This window comes from Hesperophylax consimilis, chromosome 3 (genome assembly GCF_061612785.1).
Source record: "Hesperophylax consimilis isolate HC1 chromosome 3, BYU_Hcon_1.0, whole genome shotgun sequence".
NCBI classification, from domain to species: domain Eukaryota; kingdom Metazoa; phylum Arthropoda; class Insecta; order Trichoptera; family Limnephilidae; genus Hesperophylax; species Hesperophylax consimilis.
The window spans coordinates 3239482-3259504 of NC_142838.1; the positions used below are offsets into that span (position 1 = coordinate 3239482).

Genomic DNA, 20023 nt, shown 5'->3' on the forward strand with positions numbered 1-20023 from the left:
TAATATGATTACCTCAGCAGCAACATAATATTATGAAACGCCTTACTATTTATGGGAATTAATAGCGACCGCGTGTGAACACTTACGAGGATTTTAACTCTAACGATAACCGTTCGCTTTTAATGAAATCTGAATTGCCGACGCCCCAGCTAACAAATTACACATTTTTCTCGTTTCGCTTTTCAATACCCACATAAAGATACGTGTGACCGTTTGACCTATGGCGGCGTCAATCATTTTTCAAATGTTTACGAAATGTTACCGACGCTTTGGGTGTAGGTACATTGTACCTACTCAATTTGTTAGATGTGTTTTTAATGGATCACAAGTATTATTTCTCACGCCTTCGTGAGCATTTACTTGCATATTGGAATGCCAAGTATGATCCTTGATTATGCATAACTAGGCAAGTTCACTAATGATTTGATAGCACCTCAAAGCTTGTGGGATTATACACTCATTATGTGATAATAAAGCCATCATGAAATTCATAATTCTATCAAGCTAAGCATAAAGAGTACATGTAAAAAAAACACAATTTTACAGGAGAGCTTTTTCAAATTTATAAACTGTGAGTATTCTAAACGGATAATTAATATGGCTGATTTATTAAAATCCTGTTAAAAACGGGACAGCAGGCCATTTCCTAGTAAAAGTTTAGTACTTTCCAAATATATAGGAACACGTGTTCATGCACTTGCGTTTGCCTCGTTAATTTGAAAACGTTTTTAATAATTAATTAATTGGGTGAGAAATATATCCCTATTTTAATTGAAATATATATTTTTTTTTATTTTGATATCACGTGAATATATTGTCCCAGATTAAAAAAAAAAAGTTAAAATTTTTTTATTTTTTTATTTTGACTTCTACTCTTAATTTTTATACCTAGCAAGATAGAATATTGTAAATATGTAAATACGCGCAATGCGCCATGCGCCATGCACCACGCGCTTCTATACAGCCTATACTATACATTCCAAAAAAGAACACGCCACTGAACGTGAAAGGGGCAAGGGCGAAGTGGTAGCTGGCAGATGGCAGTCCACAGAAGACTGACGTGGACAGCTCATGCACTGCACGCTAAAGCTAAAATAAATAATAATGATATTGTAATATTAGAATGCCTTACTACCCGGCAGTGACGCACATGACTTTTCTGATTTTAACTCGCCCGCACCGGTGGGGGGTAACACACATCCCCCAAATGAGAGTAGTTTTTAAGTACGCCCAACAATTGAATTTGGGAGCCACCTCTGATTGACAATCCATCGTTAACAGACTGATTGCCATCTCTAATGTACAGACGCATGCTGAGTCTGTTCTACGGGTATTTTAATGGAGCCTGCTCTAAGGAGCTAGCAGCATTGATCCCCGGTGCACGTGCATTAAACTACGTACACGAGCGGAACTCCCGTTTACAGTTGATGTTGTCTTCAAAAGAACGGGCCGCTTCTTCGACTCTTTTTTTTGTGTAAGACGGCTCTTATGTGGAGCTACCGGCATCTGTTTTCCTCCTTCATATAATCCGGGTCTCTTTAAGATCCTCATTAATAAATCCTTTCTTACAGCCCCTACCTTAACCCGCCTCGCAACGCGGATAAACCGGGTGGTGACATAGCTCCTCTGCGTTTATACTGTACTGACAGGGGCGCTCTTGTGAGGTGTCAAATTAAAATAATATATCCATGTTGTTCTTATCACATACTCCATAATTTAGGTAATCCTAAAAATACTATTCAGAAATCAATTTTTTTAAATGTCAAATAATATGTATTCAATTCCGAAGAAATTTTTCTCATTTTTTATTCAAATCCACCTAAGGGTAGTTTTGACAAAAGTGCTGAAAGAAATCGTGACTTATAATAGAGTTAATCCCCGAGGTGACCCTGTGACCAGATTTTCTTAAAAAACTCGCCTTTGTAGTTTCCTTGGAATTACCTACTTTTTCTGCTAGGAGTATAATAAAACAGGTATTTCTTTCAAAATTTACTTCGAATTCGCATGACAATTGCAGTGCTATATTATAAATAATTAACAATACTATTTTCGTATTGTCATCATTTTCAAAATTCGAAGTGTTTGCTTTGAGAATTCATACGAATTGTCAAGCTATCAATACCTGTAATATAATATTTTTAAAGAAAACTGTTAACTGTCATTTTCAAAATTGGAACTAGTTTCTCGAGAATTCAGACTATCCGTCATTTTTCTCGGGGTTCCACCATTCAGAGTTGAAATGGCTTTAGCCGTGTTGGTGACCAGATCTGAATAGCCGTGTACCTACTTCCCCGATTTCCTCTCCCCGTCTCTTTCCCCTCCCCTTTACCTTCAGCCTCATAACATACCCCTATTGGGGTTGTCTCACTGGCTCCAGACGGTTGGGAGCAGTTGGGACTCTTAGCACTGCGAGCACATTTAATTCACTACATACATACACATTTGATTGTGTGTGTGCCACTGGTAAAATCTTTAATTTTTACCGAAAATATGCCTTCACCTCGATTACATACCTAACTCAACCGTTTGGCATTTCAACTTCCAAAATTTCAATATTTTTTTCCGTTTTCTGTTTCGAAAATGTGCTGCATACATTTTGTTCTTCAAGCAAGCCTTGATTGTAAATACTGAAATAATTCTTACACCGCCTCAGCTTATTATAATTACAATTATTTGATTGGTTACGATACAACAAAATATATTCTAACCATGAATAATGTATTTCCGTAGCTAGAATTTTAAACAATAATGTACACTGTACATATTGCTTTACACTTTCTGGTAAAAACTCTCTCTAAAATAAACTCTGCTTGATGTCGTTTGATTTTATCAATATTCAAACTTTCCCTTAAAATATGATACAGAGCTCCATTATTTGATTTCCTTGAATAATGTTTCCTGCAAAAAACAAGCACTTTTTAATGTTTAAAAAAAATTGTCAACCCCTCGAAAAACGCAAATTCTCAACTGTCAAAAGCTCGTGACTCGAATATTTCACCGCTACTCTCCTCAATGTTTCAGTTTCCATGTAATATTTATTCTATTCATTGAAGCATTTATGAAAAACGATATTGATAAATTACAGAGATAGGAAAACCGTTTCCTAAAAATGCCAAAGTCTGGCATTTGACGTCGATGGAAAACGATATCACAAATTTGTTCCGGCGATCTATCGCCTTTCACCTTTCTATTTCCGTTATTTTTTTTATTTTTAAAGCACCCCAAACTTGCGGTTTATTTCAAATCAATTCTAAATTTGAATATAATGGAGAATGTTTGATGAAAATTTTCGCCCATCACACATTCTGCTTTTGTTATTAAATAATTTATGTGTTCAACCAGTCAAAAATGGATTAACCTGATTACTTCTTAATATACGAAAGTTATCTCGTCGTAACTGCGTTGTTGATTGACCGGCGCGAAGTCCTGTTTCCTGTTACTCGACCGTTTGGCAATGTCCGTTATCGGTTTCGAAAATCTGCTGCATCCACTTTGTTATTTAAGCAAGGCTTACTTTGACTAGTTACCTAACTTTGACTAAGCTTTTCAATATTATATGGTACCTACCGGCCCGAAGTAAGATTGAAAAAGAATTGTCATTTAGATAATGACATTTCTTTAAACTATTTGTATAATTCCTTTTTTTAAATATTACATCATATAATATCTTCCATTTTACTATCATATGCTGTGTTTGTTTATAAGATTGCCAATTTCATAGTTCTGTTTAAAAAAAAACCGCTACTAATTTTAGAAAAATCTTTGTTTAAATAACGAAAAGCGCCCACTTATATTGTACACAGGTTCCTATTTTTATAATTTTGTGATAACCTACTATTACCAGCTCTGTACCGTTTATGTTAAGTATGTTATGTTATGTTTATGTTATGTTTGGTTTATATATGTTACGTTATGTTAATTGTGTATGGCCAAGATCACCCCTAATGGGTGAAAGCCAAAATAAAGAATTTAAAAAAATATATACATCTTCCATTATTTGGTTTATACAGGGTGTATCGGCACTAACCCGACAAACTTTAACCAGCTATTCCTTAGCACATTTGGAGTAAAAAATGTTATGGGCACTTTGCTGTCCGGTAGCATTTTTTTTTCAATTAAAAACAAAAAAATTTAAAATTTCCACACTACATCACTGTCATTGGCATTGCGTTTCGTGTTAAACAGCTGTTATAAGCAAGTGTGTCAAAAAGCGTCTTCGCTCTTTCGCACACACTAAATAATAATAGTTAAAAATGAGACGAATGGTGCCGTGCTATTTCGTTGTGACTGTAAACGTGCGCCAATATAGGTACACACGTGCATTATTCAACGGAATTCGAATAAAATATTTGCCAGATGGGTTTTCAAACTTTATCAAAGGATAAAACAGTGGTGACATGTGGTGAAAATATGAATAATAATTTTTTTATTAAAAAAAAACGTTACCGGACAGCAAAGTGCACATAAGATTTTTTACTCCAAATATGCTAAGGAATAGCTGGTTAAAGTTTGTCGGGTACGTGCCGATACACCCTGTATATATATTAGTCTTGTGGAAACTTAAAACAAAATAGGTTAAATTCAAACAATCATAAAATTCTATTACCAAGCTTTTGATAAGCAAAAGTTATTTATGCACAAAAAAGAGTTATTAAATTATTACATGAATAAGTTTATATATTACTCCTTAGGATGATAAAATTGTATGCCAAAACCTATCGTCGGATTCCATATACATATAAAGAAATAGTAGATCACACCCAAAAAACAACATTTAGTCAAAATGAAAGTATGTCCATTCCAATAATTACTAATTAATATGATGTATTATTAGTAATTATTGTCTACATTTAATAAGATTTCAATGCATATAAAAGCGAACGAACTCACACCACTGAACTAAAAAAAATGCTGAAAAGTGATTAATAGATCAATTTTTTTTATATTGATATTTTTATAAAACATAAGTATCCATTGATTTTATGCGTGTAATTGTATAAATATGCCTATGAGTATATTTAAGTATATTCTGTATATACATCTCGGATAGGTTTTTTGCTTTTATAAATACAGACATGAATGTCACGAACCTGTACTATTGACATGATTTGCAATGCGCATGTTTTAGCAGTGAACTTATAACCTTTGTATAAAGTTAACATACCGGTTATTAATATAACAGAGCTTTGAAAGTTTTGAAAGAAAGTGTAATGAAGGGGTTGACCTGAACAATGTTTGAAATACTTTGATGTACATAATATATGAATGTGGTGAGAAGTTTCCTACCGTTAATAATACGGGTACGTGAAAATCCTTCAATGTTTCCATTTTCCCCTCTTTGAGTCGCTTCATTCTCAATTGGTTTGGTACCATACAAATGTTAGTATTATCCCTTATATACGCTTGAGTCTGTCCTAATCCGAAACTCAATTAAATCCTAAAGAAGTGAACGTACTTACTATCTAAATATTACGTAGAATTACGATCGTTAATACTGGGATAGTTACATTACGTTCATATGAACAGCATACATTTTAATGCGATTAGACATTATTAAGTTTTCATTCTGTTGTAGATTATTTCTACTATCTTTTAATTTCGGTGTTTCTAAACCAACATTCATTTCGACTTATTGGGCAGCAATATTATTATGTTAAAATAGGTATCCGAGTTGATAGTAAAAGCTTGCTGCAATCTCTACCACTACCATTACAAATTTTACAAATGTATTCGAGTGAAATGGCTTAACCAATTACCGGTTAATATAATTAAGATTGGAAACAAATTATGCAAAATTCAAAAGAATTATTTGAAATATAATATTTCTCAATATCAATATTAGATATCCTTCTACACTTTTATTTTAATTTTATCTTTTGTGTCTGTTATTTTCAATTATTAATTAACGTTATTTACCTACTTGCGTTTTTGTTCTAAAAAAGGTGTAACACTATTATTATTATGTTTTAAAAAACTTTATACTATATTGTGTATGTTATTTGTAAAGTTGATTAAAAAAAATAGATTTGTTCTCGAAACCATATAAATGTTAATGTTTAGCAGTATACCTGTGGATTTGTGAGTTTTTAGTGAGACCGATAAATATTAAAACGTAGAAGAAACTTAGATGATTGCGTAAGGAAGGTATATTTTAGTAAGTATACGTACTTTAATAGGTTTTGAATAATTTATTTTAAACGTTTTTAAATTAAATCATCAACAATACTTTTCATTGTAGTGATTCGTTTTTGGGATACTATGCCGTGTTGGGCTACCTCCTTCTTTAGCCAACGTTTCGGACAGCATTGCAGTGTCATTCATCAGCGCAGATGTGTAATTACACATTGATGTCCATCGATGATGGACACTGCAATGCTGTCCGAAACGTTGGCTAAAGAATGAGGTAGCGCAACACGGCATAGTACCCCAAAAACAAATCACTCTAATACTTTTGGCCGTGAAGATCTCAAATCATACAATACTTTTCATTAAATTCACGTTATGGTTATTTTTGTAGCTCTTTATTAGATATTCAACAAACCGTTTCAAATTGCACGTTTTAAAAGAGTATCTACCGATAAAACGTTACGAAAAATTATGCACTTTTTTATTGTTTTTTGTCGCCTTCGTAAGTTACCACTAATCAAGCTATTACAAGTAGACCACGTAAGTACATACCTACTTCAATTCAATGAAACAATTAATATTGTTCTATGCATAAAACATAATCATAAAATAAGAGTAAAAGCCAAGGAAAGAGAAAAAAAACAATTATTATAATGTCGGAAAGCAGTCTAGTAATTAGTGAGATAATCTTATTTTGAACATTGAAAGTTTTAAGCCTGTTCCTACTAATTAGCGATACTTAGGATATTTAGGTAATGACGTGCGTTGGCACTAAATACTTGGCTAAAAACCATGTTTTATGTCTGTGGACTTGGGACGTATTTTTCCTTTATATAAAGCCGAAAGGGTTTGTTTTTCAGTAAAAAAATCTATTTTAATTCACGTAGGTTCCATGATATTTCATCAAAATTAAAATTCAACAATTTATTATTTTTACAGTGGTTTAGTCTTACTTGGAAATATTAAAAGTTATATTTAGTTAGGTGAAACAACTGCCGTTTTTTGTTAAAAGAAATACTGTCATGAATTTCTAGAAATGAAGTCTGAAGCAAAAGTGGAATGGAGTTTATTTTTCTAATAATTAATATGTTTAAAAAAATATTACCAGAAGGCGCTAGCGTGTGGATTTTAATTGTAAAATGAATACAAGTTGCAAGTGATGCCACCGATGGAACATTAACCACGTTATTCCGTTATATTGGAAAACTTCCACCTCGGCAACTTAAAGAATTATTATTCACTAAAAGCAGGCGTCCCTATTCATTAGTTAATTATTCATCTTTTGTCACGAATGCTGTTTATAATACAGGACCAGCTTTAAACTAGCATTAATTAAACGCCTAATATTATGGGTACGTTATTAATGGCTAGTTTTCCTCTGCACGCTTTTCATTTTATTACTTTACCACATTACCTGGAATTTTAGTTCTCCGTTATGGGAAATAACGGAAAGTTTATTATGTTATATTTAAATAACCGTATCTGTTTTCAGAGAACATATAAGATACACATATCAATGTATTTTCTGAGTTCAATGGGCATGCATAATTAGCTCAATAGTCAATACCCACACTCCCTTAGAAAGCAACTTTCTAGAGATGTAATTATGAAAGATATCATCATTATCTACCGTTTAGCTCGATAATATCAAACATTCAAAACTAGCCATTAATGAAATGATTAAAATCGACGTCCAATCGCTTGAGGGTGTGAACTACTAAATTACTATACAAACAAAATATCCGATAATAACTAAGTACGAGATTAAATTTCACCTCCTAAGAGTTTCTTAAATTTCTCTTTGATCTTTGAACGCTGAATTTTTTATTTTAAATTATGTTTTATCTCCAATCTGCACTACTTTATCGAAAGCTCTTTAGCAAGAAAAATGCTACTAAGCAGAAATCTGTTTATTTAAAGTAGCATAAACTCTAAAACGTTATGAAATTTTAACACCTTTTTGGTCTGAAATTTGTAGGTCAATGTAGCTGTACGTAGAATACGTTTGAAAATTTAATTTTATTGAAATATACGTAGAATAAGTTTACGAATTCAAATTTATTTGAAATATACGTAGAATACGTTTGAAAATTCAACTACATTTGAAATATACGTAGAATACGTTTGCGAATTCAAATTTATTTCAAATATACGTAGAATACGTTTGAAAATTCAAATCTATTTGAAATATACGTAGAATACGTTTGCCAATTAAAGTTTATTTTAAAGAGAAAAGGTAATAATGTTCGGATTATTAAAAATTAAAAATGTCGGGAAGTCGAGAAATAAAGGCAGTAGAATTATTGTTAAGGCAGGCGCAAAATATCTCGTGATGATAAACCGCGACGCGACGAGTCTCCTCGCGATTTTAATTACCTACAGATTGCCAGCTATTACTTCGCGTAATTAATAAGTGAAAGTCTGATAAGGTAAGATGACGACGTGGGGTCACGGACCTCGCCTGGTGCCTGATGCCTGATGCCTGGAGCTACGTTGATGATTATCATTAACTTCGAGTTTTTTTATCAATCGATCACCTGTGTGTTTTACAATTTGCTTTTCTACGACGAGATTTATGTAAGACGATACTTTCTATCTGATTAACTATGCACTGAGAAAACACTGTGCGAAATATCGGTGATGATTGTTTATTATAAAATTTAATGACCAATGGTAGTTGTACATTACATAAATTACCATTGCTTACTTTTACTTTCCATACATTAAGTAGAAAATTATATTGATTGTTCGATCTTTCTCTTTTAAAATTGTCCATGATTACAATAATTATGTACATTATATTAATATTAATACGTATTGTTTTATTTCTTACAGGTCAGTTGGTTATCCACAATCTAAAAACTACGGAAATCAACAATAAATCACTGCAAACAACCGAGTAGAGAGACTTCTATATGAAATCATCGTAAAGGTAAATAATAATTATTTTCACGCTAATTAGGCGAGGATGACGATATAATCGTTAGAAATATCACCCTTGTTTGAATGTACTCTAGTTTATTTTAAGGTATGGCTATTAAGAAAATAAGACGTGTATGTGGGATTGTAGTTCCATAAAATGGGGTGACTTTGAACAATTTTCACTATAAAAACATTTGTCAGAAAGGTCGTACTTATTGCACATGTTCAAACTAACGAAATGCGTATTTTTTTTATTTACTGTATGTCTTAGCGGAGTCAAAAAAATCATCAAAGTCACCTTTAAGAGTGCGACTTTTGTATACCATTTTTATAAGCTTTCTACAATAATGCGTCAATCGCGAAAAAAAGCGAGTTCGAATATTTGAGTAGTTATTCAATATATCGATAGACACTTTACAATATCCCTAAATGGCACGAAACTATTGTAATGGTTGACCAATTTATAAAAAAAATTTATCACATAGTATTAAACAGCTTCACTATTCAACCGACGATATCGTGTTTGAAAATAACAAGAAACCAACTAATTTGACACTTATTTTCGGAGCGTTGCCCGAAAACACAATCATTAAAAATAAGCAAGTAATTTCTGAGTGGTTGCGAGAATTATGCAGATATCCTCGATGACAAGTCCCCCCATATTACGCTATTGTATTGTATGCCATGCGTCTCGCGTGGGTGTGTTAGTTAGGGGGTGTTGGTTATTGTGTCGAGGAGCCAGTAAATGAGATGGGGCTGCTCGTCTGTCTCCCCATCACACGCGTGACCACTCCAGCCAACCCCAGCAATCGTGGCCCACTTCGAAGTATGCCTCATTTGAATCGCTGGCGTGTTCCGGAGCGAAATGAGCATTCCTAGCCTTTGATCCCAAAAAATGTTATTTCCAACCACCCTATAAATGTGTGCGCAGGTCTCGTAAAAAAGTATTTATGAACTGCCTCAGGAACCACAATAAAAAGTTTTTCAATGTATTTTTATTACCGATCAATTCAATATTTTTCCACCCTGTAAAATATTCGTATCCGTCCGTAGTTTTGTGATAGTTTTGCCTCTCCCCTTACAATTAAATTACTTTATTACTTTTGGTTTACTCTCGTACTAGTCGATATGAAAAAGGTTTTTTGATAAATGTATTCACGAACCTCGTCCATTAATCACTCTTCTTTGTTCGTTCAAACTTATAATCGTTTTTCATTTGAAAATTATTTAATAAATTACTGTAAATACGTCGGTCTACCGTAGCGGTGGAGGTTTTCTAGGCTTCTCGGATCATCGCCAAAGATTTATGAGCAGAGATCAAGCTTTAAATCTCAGTCCTTAAATTATTTATTCAATGACTAGTTTAATCCTGGTATTTAAATGCCTTCGCAACGATTGGCCCCCGGAGACTTGTGTTCGCCCATCGTATCTGTTTGGGAGACCACTCGAGACTCTGATTTATTAGGAACACTTACGGCAAGGATGGGGGCTCTCGTGTGGTGGTCGCTTTACGATACAGAGCACAAGAATATATTTTATTTACATTGTAAAATCGCCACGCTTCTCAGTTTACAGCGTCGCTTCGCTGCAAACACTTGTAAGGGGATATTTCGCTAAAGTCTTTACTTTGAAACACTCAACTGAATAACATAGCACACAAGTTATCTCGTGACACCTGTGCATTTAGGTTTCCAAACAAACGTAAAATGCTTTATTCGCGGTTTATGTATTTTTCAAGTTATTTTTTCTAACAAATTAGGTGGGAATTGCAAAAATGCTCACAGAACATCGTTATTCTGACGCGACGTCGTGCGTCGGTCGGTCAGGTAAAAATATGTAGATACTTTGCCTAGGAAGGGAACTAGGTACTGGGTACTAGATACTGGGTACCTCCTACGCCTTCCGCTGTAATGACAGTCGCGAGCCCGAGCCGGGTGCGCTTCGAGCCCACGAGCCTCAATCAACAACACTTCGATACGCATTCCATTGATGGATTCTCATTTGATCACGGGCAAAATGGTGCCCATCTAAAGGAGATTGAATCAGAGAAAAAATATATTAGTTCGCCATTTTGTTTTCTTCACTTTCTTTATTGTGCTTTGTTCTCACGCTCGCTCCCGGCTCAGGATTGTTCAATGCTCATCACATATAAATTGCGACTTGCAAAGCCTTGAAATCTGGCCTGGACATTAATGGGTAGTGCGGGCCCCAAGGGATACTGCCGCTGAGAAGTCTTTTGTGAACTCTTTTCTTGTTACGCGCATCATTTACGAGAAAGATAAGGAGTTTACCACGGAGTTCAGCTGTTCAGTTTTATGCAGTTCTTGCGTGCTTCATTTCAGCACGGTATCAACAATTCACATTTGAGCTGCAGTGTTAAAATCGTCCCACACGATCACGAGCAAATAAGCTGGCCAAAGAAGAGTGAGGAGAAAGCCAAGGGGTGTGAATTATGTCTCGCTAATTATCGTTTTACTCGTAACGTTCGTTGATGTGATTGATCGGATAGAATCTATTAGCTTTGAATAAAGACATAAAAAAGACAGCCGTAAAGCTTAAAAACGTTAAACGGTACTGTCAACATTATTATACCTCCGCCGCTATTTTTGCTTTACGAGGATCGATGAAAATCGTAAAGGCTTTCGTTATTTTTTCACACAGCTTTTCTGCCTACATGTTTTGTGGAAAACTTTATTAAAATCTCGATTCACGTTCCTGCGTCGCGCTTCGGGTGAGAACATTTCAATGAAAGCGTTTATATTGAAATAGTTTTTGTCACCTGGGTCTCTTTGAAAACTTAATATATCAACAGATACTAAATTATGGGTTGTGGCTTCATTCGCATTTTTCGGTTTTTAGAATTTTATCGGCTTACAAAATAGATAGGTAGGTACTTGTAATTATAGTTTACGTTGTACAATTGAATGTAGGAATGCTCTTATACTTCACTGAATAAACTTATATAAAATATGAAGCGCCCAATGTACCACGTGATTTTATGATAAACTTTGTGCAAGTAGTATTTTTGTAGATGGGTCATTTTTGCTTTTATCTGTGATTGCTTATTGCCTTAACGAACTGAGTTTAAAAAAATACATAAATATTGATCTGCATGGATTGTAATTCCTTTTTTAAGAAGTCAGCAATATTTTTAGTGCAAATGTTCCAGACTAGGTTGTAAAAGCTCGCTCGTAAATTATAAACCTCCGCTAATAAAGCTACTTAACGACTCCGATCAATCCTTTATTGACTCACCCGGCTTGCAGACATGCACACAATCATACTTTTATCTAGAAACTGGCGGAACTTTCCTTCAATTAGTATTAAACTGCGGCCAAATTAAAACCTCTCCGTGCTTTTACGACATCAATTTATTGGCTGTTTGCCAAAAAAGGTTTCATATCTTATTTTGCAGAATTCGGCCTGTTCGCATTCCTTCATGAAATTTTCGGCTGACGTCATTTATTGATAAGCTGACGGAAACATAGCCGCTTCCTCTGCCAAAAAACTTGCTCTTCCGCGAGCTACTTATACATACAACATGTATAACTTTATACATATAACTATGTAGTTACGCCATTTTCTGCAAATTAATTTTCTTGTGAACTCTGAACTTTTGCGATAAGTCTCCGATTCCGAAAAGCGATTTCCAAGAGACAACAAATAACTTTTTCATATTAAATGCGAAAAGAGCTTTTCAAGATTAATTTTTCGGTATCGAGATGATAATTTAAACCTAAGTGGAAAATTTAAGCGGTTTAAGGTAATTTTATAAAAAATAATGTCTTGACCAAAAATTACGCAATAAAAAATAATGTAATATTTCAAATAAATATCTGGTCTATTTTTGCCACTAATCTTCTTAAAAATTTTAAAATCAATAGAAAAGTAAAATCATGCAATGTTCAGTGTTTTGTAACGCCATTGGTCCACGGTAGCTTTGTTTTGTTTCCACCAACCACAGAGCCAGGTTTCAAACCCTAACTTTGAATTAATTATTGTCTTCAGATCTTATCACGATGTGATAATTCGATTACATATCGATTGCTCTGGTCAGCAGTAACTACTGGTCCAAAACTGGTGGAAAACGTAATCACTGAAAGTATCGTTCGTCGTGTGCTTGTGTTGCTGTGATTAGTGTTTTAACGTGTCTTGTGATCCACTTTATCTTAATATCATGAGAGTGTAGGCCCAAAAGCTGGTGATTACAATATTGTGTAATACTTTGTTCTCCTGCGAAGAAATCCTACAAGAATCACAGGTTTTCATTTGGCAGAAAGAGGACCATTCTTTTTCTCTGACCCGTCAGTGGCGCGACCTACCACGTCACCGTATGCAGGGTTTTAAATATTGCATTCAAAATGGTATCTACTTAAACTTTCTAATCCAAATTTGTTTCTGAAGTGACCTGCCAGGTAAGTATGTTTTCTGTGTGCACATAATTAGACAGAGTCTAGGAACTCATAATAAATTGTACAGCGCCCTTGTAGTGATTTTTCATATAAACGGCGCTAAAAAAAATATCCAATTATTATTACTATTACTATTAAATTTGTGGAATTGTGTTTTTCAGCTATTACAAATTACAAGGAACAGGCAATGATGTTTTATCTAGAAGGTGTAAAAATTCAGGCTAGTTTAAAAGTTTGATTTTCTTAATTAATGTACATATTACCGTGTTATCTAGGTCGAACTTACCAGTTCATGTATTGCTTGAACTACGTAGAATTAGTTAAAAGCTCCAGTTTTTCAGCGCCCCGGATAAAGCAAGGAATGCTAGTGTTATAAGTCGGCTTACAGCTGGATTATTGCTTCTAAGGTTGCCTATTCAAACGGATTTACTGAAGAAAATTTTATGGTTCTCCGGAACAGTATAGACTTGTATTTAAACCTTAATAAATTGCTCCAGTGTCTTAGCCAAGCTTTGGCGAAGCTCGGTTTTTTACAAAAAGTGATGATCGGGTGGAAATTTTATACTTGTGACAAAATGAATAACTTTTCCTAAATATAGATTATCTGGCTTTAAATTTAGGCGTTCGCTTTGTGATGGGACGTTAATTCGAGCGTGTTTTTCTTCATGGATTGAATGCTTTTTGAATATTTCACATTTATAAGTACCTATCTATTCATTTGAACGCACCTTGCATTTTTCTTTTGAACGCTTTTTCTTCTGTTTATTTTTATGCCCGGTTAGAATCGTCTTTGATGCAATCCTTTTGTATTTTACCAAACTGACCACTGGTAAAAAAGTCGTAAACCCCGCCTGTCGTAAAACCACGAATCGATATTAATTCTATTTTTAAATAAGTTGTAAACGTGTTTGTGCCGATAAATATTTCTAATCGAGCCGTTAACCATTAAATTATTACGGCTATTCCTGTAAGGTATTTAATAAACATTAGCGAAGGGATAGTTCATTACCCAACGTTAATTGATCGGTTGATTGATGTTCCTTGGCTAATTCTTGAACCTCACCTGTGGGAACAAACACGTCGTCTTTGTGCTTTATATAGAAAAGTATTATTATAAGATTCTAGGAACAAAAGCCTTTAACTTTATGCTATGTCATTATATGAACGCCAAGCGTTTTTACCAAAATATGAAAACCGCTTTAGAATTTTAAGAAAGCAATAAAGAGGTTCGAAAATAATACTGTTTTTTCAGGTGAGGCTAAGAATTGTTTCATGTGGGTGCACATTCATTCATCAACATTTTTCATTGCAAAACCATGACAGAATGGTTTTGCAATGAAAATTATTTGGATTTCTGACATCACGTCTTGTTCTTTGTTTCAATTTAAAGGTCGACATATTTTTTGGCTTATTTTTAAACAAATTAACAAGAACATAAATTATCAATTTTTTTATGCAAGCCATTAATCCAACACAATAAGAAATCAATGTCACGATTGTAATATTATTTAAATGAAACTTATTGCCATATTTCTATAAATTATTCACAGATAAAGTTTTTTTTCGTTCAAAAGTGTAAAACGTTCATACGTAATACTAGAAGTCAGGATTTATTTCAGTTCAGAAATTCTGGGACTAACTACCATATGTATTCCTCTTTGCCCAGAATACTAATGGAGGGAAACAATTATACCAAGTCAAGCCAATTTATCTTTAAACAACATGTTGTTAATGAAGCAATTCAGTTATGTACAGTAAATAATGTATATTTCTTAATATTCATATGTAAAAGCCACGATAAACGGCGTTAATTAATAAATGAATAAATAGTATAAAAAAATTCAGTTGAGATTGAATTTGAAACGTAAAAAAGATTCTTCGAATCAATTAGTAATCGAAATATTTTTTAGTCGTCTAGGACGCTGATGTTTTGATTTCTTCGGATTCGAAATTTTTTTATTCGAAACATCAATGTATTATTATTCAATAAATGTTGCCCATCATTACCCTATTATTTGAAAAGTTTATTCAATATCACATGTCACGATTGTTAATGCAAATTACTTCAGACATCATTATTTGCCCAAACCAATTCACGAGCCCTTTAGCAATGTTTTGCTCTCCCTGTGAAAGTCAATATTTCAAAATTTCAGCCACTAATAATAATGCATTTAGAGTCCGTAATTATTTCTGGTCCGGGTTAATTTGATTCTACTCCAGGCTACTACCTCAGACAATCTTCTCCTTAGAGTACAGAATAGCGTGGATGACGCAAATTTCGTATGCCAGAAAATAGAAATCGTGCACAATATTTATCTTTAAGTCCTTTAAACGATGCTCTTGGCCTGTTTATATCATTCAGCTTTTTGGCCCAAGCATTAAGAGTAGACCTCCTTCAGATTTATCCATTTTGCTAGTTCTCACCATCGCTGTTTTTTTTCCTCAAACGAAGAGACAGTTGAGGTTCATTCAATTTCGTAACCATCTAAAGACAATCAAACGAGAAATTGACTTCTTTTCCATAGCGTGAGTTCTTTTCTGTGCTTTGTAGATTTGTCCATCGTCTGAATCATAGGTAAGTACCCGTGGTAGTGCAAACACAAGTTTATCTTGGAAAAAAAGTTTATGTAATTCAAACCGAAATTGGTTGAGAAATAACATTCGTTCTTAGAGGCAAGCTTTAGTAACAATACAGTATACTTTGCTTCTATAGATCCTTGGCTCCTTTACAAATTGTTATGAATTGATGGCAACTGTGCTATTAACAAAATCCGGTGATGTTACCACTCCATTAAGACATAAGCCAAAGTGAGCTTAGTAGCAGCAGACATCGATAATTTCCAGCCGATGCAAGCACCCCCATAATCACCACAACCCAAATTACCTTCAGACTGAACCACGGAATATATCAAATACAATACGGATCACTCATCGCCAAAAATTACATCACTATTCAATTTCTTATACAATATGTATCAAACGTAAATGAACCTAATCAGTTGTATTGCTTATTCACTTTCTTGTGTAATGGTTACTTATCAAATACGTTTGCTTGTGACTTGAGTGAATTGTGACACGTTGATTGGTTGAATTTGATATTAATAATATTTTTTTACGCTTCAATCTTTTCCCAGGAATGTTTCTTTGATTCAATCAATGGCTTTAACGTTACGTCAATTTGCTCAAATCGCCTTCTGATTGGACGCCATAGGCTAAGTGAATTATTATGAAATCAACGTTAAATGTCAATAGAAGGTCCGGAGCATGGGTAAATTACACATGCTTAACTAAATCAGAAGAAGACATTTTTTGTTTTATTTTGGTTTTGTGACTCTTTCGTATAAAAAATCACGGGATAATCTAATTGTAGGATTTGGAAGCTAAAAGTTTCTCATTTATAAGTAGGTACTTTATCGCTTTTCTGAATTCTTGACACATCAGTTCCAATTTTGAAAATGACGATAGTTTTCTGTTGAAATTCGTTAAAAATGACACTTAAATTAACTAACTTAATAACCGCCGAATTTAGAAAACTGAGTTCCCTTATTTTTTTATTCGATACTATATCTACTACGTATATTCGGAGAATATACGATGCACATGTGAACAGTAGCACAAGTCGGGGATGCCAGAGGAAGACATGGCACGACCGAGTGAATCAGATTCTTGAGTCGGGCCATGTCAAGAGTGAGAATAATAGAAGAGTATGTATGAGACGATGTATGAATGTGAATGAGGCAAGGAGTGTGCCAAGACCGAGTTGTTTGGCGGTCCGTCCTCTCTGCCTACCTCTGCGGAGAAACGGCGTGATGGTTAGTTAGTTACTGTATTGTAGAATTAAAAAACTCCATAATCATTGGATCATACCTTCCCTTATGACTAGATTAAATATATCTTCATGAATTGAATACAATGTCGTCGATATGTCCAGAAAAGAAGTTTGATAAAAAAAGAGTTTGATCCTTATCATAATATTTTCAAATTCGAATTAGTACTCCCAAACATAATGTAATATAATATACCTAGTAAATAATAGATAAAAGCTTCGAGAAAGAAAATTAAAACAGTTTAATATGGATATGTTTTGCAGTCACAGTTCGTAAAAATGATGAATCAATGTCGAAGTCAGTCGAGGAATAATATTTTAACCATGATTATTTTAACATGAATGGTATAATTTTGTGTTGCGTTAACATGCGTTATATTATAATAAATTTATTTCACATAAAATCATACAATAAAACATGCGGAAACATTGACTATCCAACTAGGAATGGATCCTGTTTTAGGCCAGTCAAATTGACAAGTTTAATTCATATCATAATTTAGCACTTAATATAAAATAAAACCGATAGTTTATTTTGCTGGAAAAGCGAAATTATTTATTATTTTAGTGTAGGTAGGCTTTGGGTATATGCAGTACCTACAAGCAAAGAAAGCATTCCGTTGTTATGAACCTTAACCTTATTTAGATCGATTTGACATTATTCGTATTTTATTTACTACGTAGCTCAATTATTAATCCTTGTTACAAAAGAGTCTGCTTTCCGTCATTTTTTTGTTGTTGAGAGATTGGTTTTATTATTGTTATAATTTACTTGGAAATATCATCTAATCCCCTGACAAAAAATCTCATGCTTATTATATAACGTTTGAAATTTATCTGTAAATCAGATTATGTTTTATGTTCATTTGAAGTACCTATCGTACTTAAGATCAAAGAAATTGAACGGCATTTTCATCTTGTACTTCATTGGCATACCAATAATAATAACATAGCATTTATATAGCGCAGTTTAGTGTCAGTTCACCAACAACATGTTTACCAATCATGCTAGGTATTTAGATTGTCAGTATCCTAAAGGCAGTATAATAGCAAACATAAATATTTATGACCATTTGTTGTTAGTCTCCAAAATGATGACGGCACTTATTTAAGGCATTGAACTGTCATTATTATCCTTGTACCTGCGTTTTTTTTTTAATGCTCAACATATAATTATCTTGATTATTTAATGTCAGTTAGCGTCTTGTAACTCCTCTAACTGTATTGTGTTTTATTCTTAAAATGTCACTGACACATTAGTAACATGATATTATAATTCGCCGACCGTAAAGAGAATTACGCGTCTATAAATAAATAATAATGCCGCTTTGCCAGCATGTTACGCCGTAACATTTTACAACACTATTTATTGTTAGGTTTCGTTTATTATTTGTAATGTTAAATTACCGCTAATTTGCTGAGTTACATAACCAACTTGATTAAAAACCAATGCTTGTTCGATAATATAAATTTAAATTATTTAATTATTCATGGGGTACTCATCTGTTAGTACCGTCACCGTCTCTCCCTCGGGCGACTAATGGGAGACATGTACATATTATACAGGGTGTATCGGCACTAACCCGACAAACTTTAACCAGCTATTCCTTAGCACATTTGGAGTAAAAAATGTTATGGGCACTTTGCTGTCCGGTAGCATTTTTTTTTCAATTAAAAACAAAAAAATTTAAAATTTCCACACTACATCACTGTCATTGGCATTGCGTTTCGTGTTAAACAGCTGTTATAAGCAAGTGTGTCAAAAAGCGTCTTCGCTCTTTCGCACACACTAAATAATAATAGTTAAAAATGAGACGAATGGTGCCGTGCTATTTCGTTGTGACTGTAAACGTGCGCCAATATAGGTACACACGTGCATTATTCAACGGAATTCGAATAAAATATTTGCCAGATGGGTTTTCAAACTTTATCAAAGGATAAAACAGTGGTGACATGTGGTGAAAATATGAATAATAATTTTTTTATTAAAAAAAAACGTTACCGGACAGCAAAGTGCACATAAGATTTTTTACTCCAAATATGCTAAGGAATAGCTGGTTAAAGTTTGTCGGGTACGTGCCGATACACCCTGTATACATTGTCTCCGCCCCTTTATATAGACTTTCTCTTACATTGTATGACTTTATAAAATCATGTTGTAGTTGAATCCAAACGTCAAACAAATAATACCAATTAAAGCGTCACATGTAACGTTGTGTTGCCAACCAGTTTATATGGATTTGGAGCGAACGTTTTGTAATAATATGTTAAATACCTGTTCTCCCAATGACAAGACGTTTGTTGGTATTATAAATACCTGTTACTACATACGTCATATTGCCACTTTGCAACTGTGCTTATTCTCTGCTCCGAAAATCAACATTTTAAAACATCTTTTTTGATGAGATAATGCTGGGGTATATAAAGAGGAAGTCATAGAACAAATTGTTAACTTCCCGACTGAGGACGGTAAAACCGCACATTAAGTCCGATTCGCACGCTCTTTTGATGTGACTTTTCATCACCTAACGCAGAATAAACGGAGTTCATGTAAAGAGAATGAACTTTCTATGAGTAATAACACTCCTTGTACCCGTCAGCGGGTAGTCAACGCTTGTTTATTGTTACGGTATTTTTTAAAAATAATTATGTAATACTCGCTCGTGGTTATTTTCTCAGAATTTAGATTTTGCCATAGTTTGATGCTAAAACAAAATTACAGCGACATAAAAACATG

General features: G+C 33.8%; 1 protein-coding gene across 2 annotated transcripts in view; it reads left to right on the forward strand.

The window, feature by feature from the left end:
• Sema1b (Semaphorin 1b) overlaps nt 1-20023 on the forward strand; it is a 262804-nt gene that overhangs the window by 124144 nt on the left and 118637 nt on the right. The window contains exon 3 of one of the 2 annotated variants that reach the window (XM_089647350.1): nt 8962-9058. The exons of the other annotated variant lie outside the window; for it this stretch is intronic. The gene's annotated coding sequence lies outside the window, so the exon portion shown is untranslated. The remainder of the gene's footprint in view (nt 1-8961; nt 9059-20023) is intronic. 2 annotated transcript variants of the gene reach the window in all.